This window comes from Malaya genurostris, chromosome 1 (assembly GCF_030247185.1).
Source record: "Malaya genurostris strain Urasoe2022 chromosome 1, Malgen_1.1, whole genome shotgun sequence".
Taxonomy (NCBI): Eukaryota; Metazoa; Arthropoda; class Insecta; order Diptera; family Culicidae; genus Malaya; species Malaya genurostris.
The window spans coordinates 98,492,320-98,504,731 of NC_080570.1; the positions used below are offsets into that span (position 1 = coordinate 98,492,320).

Sequence of the window (12,412 nt, forward strand, 5' to 3'; positions counted from 1 at the left end):
GCGCAAAGTTTAAGAGTTTTGGCCTTTTATTTGAACATAAATATGTGAATATCGGCTGAGCGACCTCTACGAAAAGTGAGTGGGTTCCATTTTTGAGTATATGACCACTATTTCAGGAACAGGAAGCCGGGAAAAAAGTACTTAAAATCGATCGAAATCGATTAACAAGTATTGGACACCACTTCTATCTCTCAAACACGTGTACTCACTACTCACTGAACCGCGTTGTCAATGTCGTCATTTCCGGTCGAAATAATGAAGCTTACGCACATTTCATAGAATTCTTAAAAGAAATTACTACTGAATTTTCCGAGCTCCTCCTTCACGATAAAGTGCAATGGATTTCCAGAGGCATAGTACTGGAACGTTTTGCTTTGTACTTGGATGAAATAAATATGAAAAATTAAATAATGAATCAATAAAAAAACTAACCACTCCAAATTAAAAAAATGCTGAACGGTGAAAAAAATTTACTTATTTGAATTTTTTTTTAAATTTGTAAATATTTTCCAAGTTTCCAATAGCTTATCGCTCGTTTATTTGTTCGATAATTGAATTGATTACAAAGCGTTTGGTAATGAAATTGTGGATATGTTAAAATCTGAACTCTGCCCCAAAGGAAATCCATTCCGTTATATCATACTTGAAAGAGCTTGAACTGGAGAGAACCTTCACAAAATTTCAATCCTTTAATCGTCATATTTAGGTAGGATGATCCTATGGATTTTCATTGCATTTGATTTTTGAATCTACCACTCCATTTACAATTTATTGAAAATGTATTTTTTGCCTGAACAATTGCGAAACATCTTTTCACGCTTTCGATCTCGGTGCCACTCTGGATTTTTATCTTTTTACCTTTTTTTTCCTTTCTCATATAGAAAGGTTATGCAATCACAGTGAAAACCGACAGTGAAAACCGAGGCCGGAGGGCCGAGTGTCATATACCATTCGACACAGTTCGTCGAGTACGCAAAATGTCGGTGTGTGTGGGTCTGTATGTGTGTTGTCAACAAATAGGTCGAGATCTCAGAGATGGTTGAACCGATTTTGATCAAACTAGTCGCAAATGAAAGGTCTTCCCGTCACCCTGAACGCTATTAAATAGTTTTGAGATCGGATGTTTACGTTTTAAGTTATACAAAGTTTTATGTCAAAACTTTCAGTTTTTTGATAATATCTGTCACAACTGACCTTGGAAACAGAATATGTATTTAGACTTAGATTCCGCACGGTATCCGCTATCCAACAAGCCATAAATAGTTAAAATCCGTCCATTTTTAACGGAGATATCGACATTTTTGTGTAAGCGACTTTTCCTCATATTCCAGCAGTAGGAATTTATGCATTGTATGACAAAGACATGCTTGGGAGTAACGCGAAACACAATTTTTTATAATGTTACATACAATTGTTTCTAAGTACCAAGAAGACTGTTAACAGGTTTGTTTTTGGCAACATAATCGTTCGAATATGACATATGTAAGCCAGATTATGGCAGAATTTTCGAGTTGAAAGAAATTCCATAATTATATTAATTATCAATTAAACTACTTACAGCATTAAATGCTGGAAGAACATAACACATATATACCACTCGAATCAGTTCGTCGAGATCAGCAAATGCCTGTGTGACAAATAATTTCGATCAATTTTCTCGGAGATGACAAATCCGTTTTCTACAAACTCAGGTTCATATGAAAAGTCGTACGCTCCCAAACAAGGTTCCTGAATTATGTTTGGATCCGACTACAGGGTGATATGCGGAACGAAATTAAAATTGTGTGACTTTTCTTTTCTCGTAGATGGCTGAATCGATCCAAGATTCAAATGAAATGTTTTAAAATCGTATAAATCATCTTGCTTTTCATTCAAATCTAACGTCCAGTTTCGGGGATACCGGGTAATTAGTATAAAATGTCTCTTTCACATAAATTAATCAGGTTTAACGGATTAGCAAATCTGGATAGTAACCAAAAAAACTTATTTCAGTTTGAGCGGTATTCAGTTTTCGATTCGGATTTAATTTGCACTACGATTTCTCAAAGTTGTCTACACTAATTATAAAACGTTTTGAAACAAATGTAGACTATACAGCTACTCAGGTGAACTTATCTGACTTCTACTACACCGAAAATCACATTTTACCCCATAACTTCGGAACCCGAAATCGGATCCAAATAATATTCAAGAATTTTGTGTGGGACCACAACACCTTTCATTTGAATCTAAGTTTGTGAATGTCGGTTTTCCATCTCCGAGAAAAGTTAGTGCAAAAAAAATTACATACACACATACGCACATACGCACACACATACACACACAGACATTTTGCGTACTCGACGAACTGAGTCGAATGGTATAAGACACTCGGCCCTCCGGGCCTCGGTTTAAAAGTCGGTTTTCACAGTGATTGCATAACCTTTCTATATGAGAAATCTGAAAAGGCAAAAAAAACGTAGCACATTAATATTTCTTCTTTAATTGCAAACACAAACACAACACATCAAGTAGCAACACAACGAACTTCCTTTTGTGAGACCAGATCGATATTTTATCATAAAACGATATTCCGTGAAAAGTTCTCTGCTCCAATGTGAACACTGTGTGCAGAAAAACTGTAATAAACAGCCCAATCCCTATATCTTAGTCTGTAACCAGTTTTATTTGTCTGATCAGTGTAATCACAATACAGACATGCTCAAAAAGTCTGTCACTGTCAAACATAACAACTGTCAAAATATTGACTGTCGGCAGTCAAACTTGACTGTTGCAGACATTTAACTGTGAATAGTGTGATCACATCGCCAGACCAAATATTACCTTCCGAAAAATTACTTGTCTGTGGCAGATAAACTGTGACAGATAAACTGGCTAGTCTGATCGTAGCTTAAGAATAAAGAACCAATCATATTTTTAATGAAATTCGCACTTAATTTATCCACTCAATTATTGTGGTTTATGTTTTAGAGCCTTGAAGCCATAACGAAATTTGAAAACTTGTGTTTGTTTTAGAATTCCAGCAGTCTAGTAAACATAAGTTTAATACTGATGTTACTGTGCACAGCTGTAAGTGCCTCTTACTGACTATCGGCCCATCGATGTTGATCATCGATAACGCATTGCCCTGCTTTGCTGACTTGTCACAGATGTAGCTCAGACGATCATTGACCAATATTCCCTGTTATTTCGGTTAATTTTCGACTTGGTGATCGACTATTCGTTTGCTAACCATCACCACCTCTGTAGGTGTGTGTATATTTTTGTTTAAATAACTGTTTTGTAACTTTAACACTCATTTGACCATATGAACTTCAATGCTTGTGAAAAATAAATCTACGTGAAATCCATTTCTTAGTTATTTATCATAATATCTATTAAAAGCAGAATCAGATACATAGAACCAATAGGATCGATCGGATTGTAGTTGGTAATTAGTCGTAATTAGTTAGTAAACTCAAACATATTGAGTTCTGTTCGTGGTCAATAATTTTAAATTTGAAACGGAAGGTTTATAAAATAACGAAAATGGACATGTGTGAATAACCTACCTTCTAAAAACAGAACTCGAGCCTTCTACCGTCTTATACCCATGAACTACTCATTGACTAAACCTGGAATTGAGCGAGAACCGCATTTAACAAAAAAACGGCCAGATGAACATTTCCGAGCTTTGATCTGATGTTTCAATAGTTTGTAACGATGTCAAGAATTGTTAAGTAACTAGTGCGCCTATTCAATCAATTCCGTAACTAGAAATTTACAAAAAATAAGTTGTAGTGATGGAGTTTAACTTTAAATCAACTTTGACTAATTGCTTGGAGAGAGACTAGGAGAAAACAGCTTGTTCGGCAAACTATTAGTCAAGACTTTGTAGCCAAATCATTACCTTGAACACGTTCCGCAAAACAGTAGTTTATTTCTAGCGTATTTTATCGGTTGCGGTAACAATCACGCACAGATTGCACAGTTATTTCTTCAACATAGCAGGTACACTTTGATCGGAACAAGCAAGAGCTAACAGTAACGACGCAAATAATAAGAGAACAGCAAAAACAAATAAATCAGATTTCCCATCCGCTCTGCAGCACCCGTGAGCGGCCCGCCGGGGAAGTAGAAAACATGTTTCAATTTGTAGCATCCCCAGAGCCAGGAAACTCGATGACTGAGAACTAACTTTCTGGCATTAATATACTTTTCTGAACTCTTAAAGAAAGTAGCAATGCAGTACAACTTCGACCGAAGATAATCAGAAAGAAATTATGACACATATTTCGCTGTCTTTGTTCGCTTGTTTTTCTACACGCACAGTTTGCCATCTATTGGTTCTTGGAAAAGTACCGCTTCTCTGCGTGGCCTCGAGCCTTGTGGATTCACAAGCACAGTTATAAATCTGTGCTTCAGAGGCAAAACTTTTCCCCATTTGGCCGCACTTTTATTTGTCTTTAGTTACACCACACTTCGTAATCTGCTTGGTCAAGTGTTGGTCAGGGGAAAAGTTTCGAAAAGGATTTGTACCTCCCTTTGCTTTCGGTATATGTAGAGATAGAAACAGTCAGGATTCGTGCATCGTGTAGGCATTGTAGAGAAGTATACTGGACACATTATGATGGTAGATTTCTAGACAGTTAATTATTTGTTCAGGACAAAATCCTACTACAGACGGACGCACTGAACAGCTCCTGACTGTGGTAACGCCGAGAACGGAAGAAAACTTTCCTATCTGTGGCTATTCTAACCATCCAGCTGCAGGATGAAGTAAAATTCTTCACTTGTGGCACCAAACTGCGGTTCCGTAATGGTGATAATAAAGAAAACTTGACTTTTGACTTGATGAGGAGGAAGCGAATGCCAAGTTTTGCGGTAGACCAAACCTCTCACGTACTTTAATACGGTATTGTTATTTTCTACTGCCGTTTGAAGTTAATTTTCCTACAATCTCTAGGGAAACGGAAAAATGACATCTGTTTGTTGAAATATCCTGATTATAGCAGTTAAACTAAAATATTAAATTGAAATGTCTAGGGTAATATATTTATTCATCAAGCAATAGTGCGCTAGAGAATCTATTGAAACAAAAAAAAAGCAGCTTTCATTTAATCATATATCCCGTCAGCTTCGCGTGGAGTTATCTCGAACCTCAATTCATTTTGAAAAAAGTCTCCTCAACCAATTTGTGAAAGTTCTCCCACGACTGACTAGCGTAGAGCAGAAGCAATTCCCAGTGAAGCACAGAAATTGACTTAATTAAATCCAGCCTCCTCTCTGTTGCTAATATAGTTTTTATTTCGCGAGCATGACCGAGTAGGGTCGAATGGTATTTCGAGATGAAGAAATAATTAAGCAATAGTTGGGGAATTTCGCATTTGATTAAATCACTGAAAACGATGGCCGCAAAGTTGTGAGCTGGATATATATTTCTCTTTAAAAAATAAAAGTGCAGTTTTCAGATGAAAAAGTATTTTGCTTATGTTTTAAATTTGATGGTGAAATTGTAGCTAAAATTTCCCTGTTTTGATGATATTAAATGACAATTTTTCTTCTTTTTTCCAGATGTTGCAGTTGAGAAAATATGAAGAGTGAGTACATTGGGTGCTAATGAAAATCATTTTATGACAATAATTCATAAGGATGTAACATTCACAAAACAGTCATAATTTACGAAGTTTATTTAATTGTTAATCGGCTCACTCATTTCTAATGTATTCTTATGTTTTTTTCTAGAAATTATAAATCTATAATATTCATTCTATAAAAAAGTTCGCGCAGTTTGTTTTTTTTCGAAATTTGAAACTTCATGGACTGGACTTGGATGCAGATTCTATTTTTAAAGTATTTAAAGTAAACTTCATGGATGCAGATTCTACTTTTAAAGTATTGTCCATCGCAAGCCACTACTTTTTTTTCATTTTTCAAACAATTCGACCGGTTTGGCCGCAATCCACGAGTCGGTCCATTTTTTGACTTCATCATAATTGGAGCAGTGTTGATCAACCAGACCAAACTGCATGGTCCGGAGTAAATAGTAATCGGAAGGGGCAATGTATGAGCTATATGGCAAATGGGGTAGCCATATAGCTCATACATGAGCGTTTCGAAGTACTACCTTGATCAAAAAGTTCCCTGAATTCATTCAGAAAATTAAAAATACAAGATTATTATACAAATGATGAGGAGGTATTATGCCTGCTGGAGAGAGAGATTGCCAAATTTCATCTCCATCGGGCTTTTCTCTGCTCCAAAATAAATAAATAAATAAATAAATTATTCATCAAAATCGATATCGATATCGATTCACGGACACTTCTGAAACGTTCGTGCCACTCATAAACGACTGTTTTATTCAAAGTACTTTTGCCGAAACACTCTTCTATCATTTGCAATATCGTCGCACTATTGAAAGTATTTTTACTGTAAAATTTAATGCAAACTCGTTGTTGAAAATTCTATACCATTTCGAAAATTGTACAATAGCGAGGACACGCACAATCGCAAATGTACTCAATAGAGCGTAAATTTTACAAATGTCCGGTATCAAATTGAAAATCAGACTTTCAGGCCATGAATATTCTGAACGGCCTACAGTGGTTCGAATCAATAAAAACGTGGACATAAATCAGTAGCTGCCAAACCGTTCTTTTAATGCATATAGTTGCTTTTAAGAAATAATTTACAAATATATACCGCGTAATTTGATTCTATCCCTAATTGTTCATGGCCTACTTTGACAAAAAATATAACCATAATTTTTTTTTCTGAAGAGATAGAAATTTTTTTTCTTCTACAAAGTTTTAGAACTATTGAAAATAATTTACTTTTTCAAATACCAAAAGTCTACGTCGCACCGTTTCGGATATACAAAGCGTTTTTATGGTAACCCCCTTAAAAACAGTTTTTTATTTATAACTTGTTTTTTATGCATACTTTCTTTGGAATAATAGAAGAAAATAAAAAATCCCATATTTTTGTTGCAGGTAGTGCATAGGTTTGTTGTTTCCTGGCAAAGTTATACAACATTTTACCATTTTTTACCTATCATAAAACCTTACACCGAAGCGAAATATGCAAATTTATGCAACTGATTTTTACAAAATTTATAGGAAAAGATATGCCCAATACTATAAAAAAAATCTAAGTGGAACTCTATGGAATTATTTTTTTTAGGCCTTTTCAAAGTTAGTTTTAGTTATTGAATTATGACAGCCCCCTTAAAACTAGTTTTCTAATCATAACTTGTTTCAAGTTATTTTTTAATCTTTACTTTGTTTGGAATAGTTGTAGAACATATAAAAACCCATAATTTTGTAGAAGGTAATGCATAGGTTTATTTTTTTCTGAAAAAGTAATATATCATTTTACCTATTTTTACCTAGGAAACCTTGTGCCGAAGCGAAATATGCAACTTAATGCAGCAAACTTCTACAATACTTATAGGAAAATATATTCCTAATCCAATTTATTTTCCAATGAGAATATCCTGAGTACTATTCGTGTGATTGATTTTCACTATGGCCATGCTGAAACCATGAATGGTTAAGAAACGGAGGGCGTCACGCGTCTGCTATTTCTGTAACTCACTTTTGCAGTGAGCGTAGAAATGGGCACTTCGCTCCTGAGCTATTCCAGTAAATCGAATCCTTAAAGTGAGCTGATAGCTCTGAGCTATTCCAGTAAATCGAATCTTTAAAGTGAGCTGACAGCTCTTTTTAAAAGAACCGCAGCTCACCAATTCACCGCACTGGTAAGCAGGGATGCCAGGTTCAGAGATTAATCTGTGTTTCACAGATTTTCAACTTTTTGCACAGATTTAAAAAATGGCACAGATTTTCACAGATTTCTGAAAATGGTCACAGATTTACACAGATTCTGAAATCCATCACAGATTTTTAAAATTGATCAAAGTTTAGCATAAAAAAATACAGAGCGGTAGAAAATAGTGAGACCTTTTTTTTACTTCAGAAAATGATTCCGATCAGCAATTATGGGAACGGGGAAACGTGCAAAGATTTTGCACAAACAGGTTTTTGGCTTGATCACAGATATTTGAAAAAATAACCTGGCATCCCTTCTGGTAAGGTGGAAACAAGCTACGAGCTGAACGGATCTTCGGCTCTTGGAGAGAGAGTTATAAATAAGAAGGAATGTATGCATGAGCTCTTGTCAGTTCTTCAAAATGTGCATCTATCCTTCTTTTACAGATTGAATAAGCCATTGTAAATAAGAAATCTTACCTCTCACTCAGTTGACTAAGGTACATTCAGGGATGCCACTTTTGCAGATATTCTCAAATATGGCATAATAATAATTCACAGACAAGTTAGTTCACATAGCATTGTTCTTTGTGCATCAATGATTTCGATCATTCATATGAAAGAAAAACGGAGTAAGAAAAACGGCGCAAAAAACGGCGCTCAAAACAAACCTTCAGTTCAATCTAAATGAGCTGATACATTGAATCGATTCCCTCTAGTGAGCTGATCGGTTCGGAGCTGCTCACCGGTATGAGCTGCTTCGCACATCTCTAAGTAAGCGTGGCACGATCAACATATCGTCTTAAAAAACGTGTTGCTTTGCGATAACTCAATTTATTTACACGTTTAAAAATGAAATCTCTTCGTAAAGGTTTGTACTTTTGCAATACTTTTTCATATTTTGATTGGAAAACATTTTTACATTTTTTTAATATGTGTTGAACTTTTGATAATTTTTCGAATTTTCAATATTTAAAACTAACTTTGAAAAGGCCTAAAAAATTGCATCGAGTTCCACTTAGATTTTTTCTAATATTGTTAGATTACCCATCACAAAACACGAAATGTTCATAGTGAAGTTATAGTTCATAAATGACACATAGTGATTCTGAAACTGTTTGACTGTAGCTTTCCAACGCATATTAGGAATGGTAAACCACTGGATTAAAAATCAGGTTACGCCATCTGTAAGAAAACGACACTTATTTATACATCTATTAACTCATATCCAATTAATCCAAGCTTTATTCAATTTCCAAGTTCCCAATAACCATCAAAACGATGACTTATATTTGCTTTATATATTGACATGAAATGCTACTGAAGAGCTAATATGATATTAATAATAATGCAAAGATTAATTGTTTCTCCACTCGTAATATTATCAGGAAACAACATGTCGAAATAGAATGACCGAGTATAGCTATATTTATGCTGTTAAAAATAGGGCTATTGTACCAATAGTCATCACATTATTAGTGTCCCTATGTTATTCAACTGAGCGTGCTGTTTGGACATGTATTCGTAGGTAGAATTTGTAGATCGGTCTCAACAATACTCAAATTAAGATTATTTATTATATTTTTATTACGAAGAAGAAGAAACACTTTTAAATTGTCGAATATCTGGGCCCCCTGAAAAAGAGCGGGCCCGGGGAGATTACCCCGTTTCCTATCCCTCCCTCTCTTTCGGTGGCTCTGACAGTGCCGTAAAATTTCATTCAATTCAATTGAAACTAAATGTGGCACACATTGTCGATCACTCTACTGCAGTAAACTTCACATTCTAACACACAACCTTCACTGACGTACAGAACGGGTAGCATTCAGTTCTTTATTTGTTTCTCTTCTAATCGAAGCTCAGTTTAACCCCCACCGTCATTATTTGGATTCTGGTACCGCGTGGGTACAGGTTTTGTGCTAAGTGTACATAATGAATTTCACTTTTTACGTTTCGCCTTCGGCTCATCAGTGCATCAGCAGTTTATATTGAACTGCTAACGCCAGCTACTAACGGTTCAACATAAACCGCCGAGCAGACGTAAAGGTTAAGCTATTTGCAAAACACTTATTGCACCGAAGTGCCACGTCTTTACTTACGTGTCGACAGAAAACGAAACTAAGTGAACCCTGTACCAAAACCCAAATAAATACGATCTGCTGACGGCCAGAACGTTGTCACTTAGTTTCATTTTCTGTCGGTACGTTAGTAAAGACATGCCACTTCGGTGCAATAAGTGTTACACAAAAAGCATTAACTTTACGTCTGCTCAGCGGTTTATGTAGAACCGTTAGGTGGCGTTAGCAGTTTAACATAAACTGCTGATGCAATGATGAGCCGAAAGCGAAAAGTAAAAACTGAAAAAAGCAGCATCGTCAGTTGGTCTCTTCAAATAAAATATCTCTTAAAATTGAATGAGAGAGCGGTCTTCAAATGATGTTCATGTATACATTCTCCCGGGCCAGACGGTTTACCCGCTGTTGTTTTAAATCGATGTATTGGTGCATTGGCTGAACCATTGAGTACAATTTTTAGTCGATCTTTTGAGCAGGCAAAATTCCCATGCATATGGAAGCAATCGTACATTTGTCCCATATTTAAAGACGGCGATCGGCGAAATGTTGCTAATTATCGTGGGATTACCAGTCTCTCTGCCTCATCTAAACTTTTTGAAATGATTGTAAGCGATGCCATATTAGATCGAGTGAGGAATTACGTTTCATTTGATCAGCATGGATTCATACCAGGAAGATCAGTTTCGACGAATCTGTTAACATTCACGTCTAAGTGTATCGCTAGCATGGAGGAAAAAACTCAAATGGATGTTGTCTACACTGATCTAAAAGCAGCATTTGACAAAATCGACCACGAAATACTTCTTTGTAAATTATATCGTCTCAGATTCTCTGCGCAGCTCGTGTCCTGGTTAAGATCATATCTGACTGGTAGAGTATTACGAGTGAAATTGGATAACTGCACATCATCTCAATTTACGAACAATTCAGGAGTTCCTCAAGGTAGTAATTTGGGACCATTACTTTTCGTACTGTTTTTCAACGATGTCTCATTTGCTTTGCCAAATGGCTGCAAATTGATCTATGCAGACGATTTAAAATTGTACCTCGTAGTTCGTACCGTAGAGGATTGCCAGCGGTTACAATATTTACTAGAATTGTTCGTAGATTGGTGTCACAGAAACAAGCTAATTATTAACGTGGCAAAATGTCAGGTGATTACGTTCCACCGTACTTTGAATCCTGTGAAATTTAATTACAGTATTGGTGGCTCTGTTCTGACTAGAGTTAACCAGGTGAGCGATTTAGGAGTATTGTTGGATGAAAAACTGACCTTTGATTCACATCGATCACTGATCATTTCAAAAGCTTCACGTCAATTGGGATTTATTTCAAAAATCGCTAAGGACTTTAAAGATCCTCATTGCTTGAAGGCATTATATTGCTCACTCGTTAGACCTATTCTTGAGAACGCTTCATCAGTTTGGTTACCGTATCAGCTCTCGTGGTGCATGCGAATTGAACGAGTTCAAAAGCGGTTTGTTCGTTTAGCATTACGGAATTTACCGTGGAGAGATCCCTCGAATCTCCCACCATATCCGGATAGATGTCGACTAATCGGAATCGAATCGCTGTTACGTCGCCGTAAAATACAACAGGCAGTAGTTATTGCAAAACTGATCAACGGAGAAATCGATGCACCGGAATTGCGATCCGAAATTAATTTTCGAGCACCGAACAGAACCCTGCGGAATGGCACTCTACTTCAGCAAAGATTTCATAGAACTAGTTTTGGATGTAATGAACCGATAACCGCTGCCATTCGATCATTCACTGCTGTAGAAGATCTTTTTGAGTTTGGCGAATCATCCAGCCGCTTCGCTAGTAAAGTCAAACGATCTTCTGTGTTTTGATATTTTTTCTAGTCTTTAATTTTTGTTTTTAATTAAATTATGTGTATTTTGTTTTTAATAATGTTATGTGACTATTAGTTTTAGATGTATTGTGATAATTATTATATGTTGTTTTTTTAAAAGATGGTGGTTTTTGCGCCCGTTTGTGAATGACATATTTTATGTTCAACTCAAATGGGTTTTTCTCCACCCATATCCATGTAGATTTCGTATCCGATGGATATTACAATAATAAATAATAAATAAATAAATAAATAAATAAATAAATTAGTTCAAGATAATGGATGACAGTTAAACCTTTCAGTTTTCATTTTTAGTACTTTGGAACACATTTCAAACAGTCGAAAATTATCGATTCAAACTTGCTGGTGATAACCGAAAGCTTAAATTTATAATTCTAGCCAGAGAAAGTTTTAGTTATCGAGTTCATGTCCATTCCTATTCATTCTAACTTGCTCACTACCAACAGTGGAGACAATGAAACAGGTAGACTACTTAGTACTTCAAACTGAACAAGCGAAACTTCAAGTGACTAGGAACAGTTATTCGATTGACGATGAGTTCTTGGAGCTTCATTTATTATTATCATTATTATTATGTTGCTTTATTTTCCCTCGGTTTTAACCTTACGGTCATTCGCCGAGGTGCAAAGTCAAATGGAAATGCTGACAGTCAATGGCCATAAATTTAATTTTCGTTGAATAATATTCGAATTAAAAATAGTCGCAAGCCA

General features: G+C 35.8%; 1 protein-coding gene across 5 annotated transcripts in view; it reads left to right on the forward strand.

Annotated features, from left to right (window-relative positions):
* Positions 1-12,412, forward strand: part of LOC131425201 (irregular chiasm C-roughest protein-like) — a 402,826-nt gene that overhangs the window by 241,454 nt on the left and 148,960 nt on the right. For all 5 annotated transcript variants that reach the window (XM_058586873.1, XM_058586872.1, XM_058586876.1 and 2 more), the window contains one exon: positions 5,554-5,579. The gene's annotated coding sequence lies outside the window, so the exon portion shown is untranslated. The remainder of the gene's footprint in view (positions 1-5,553; positions 5,580-12,412) is intronic.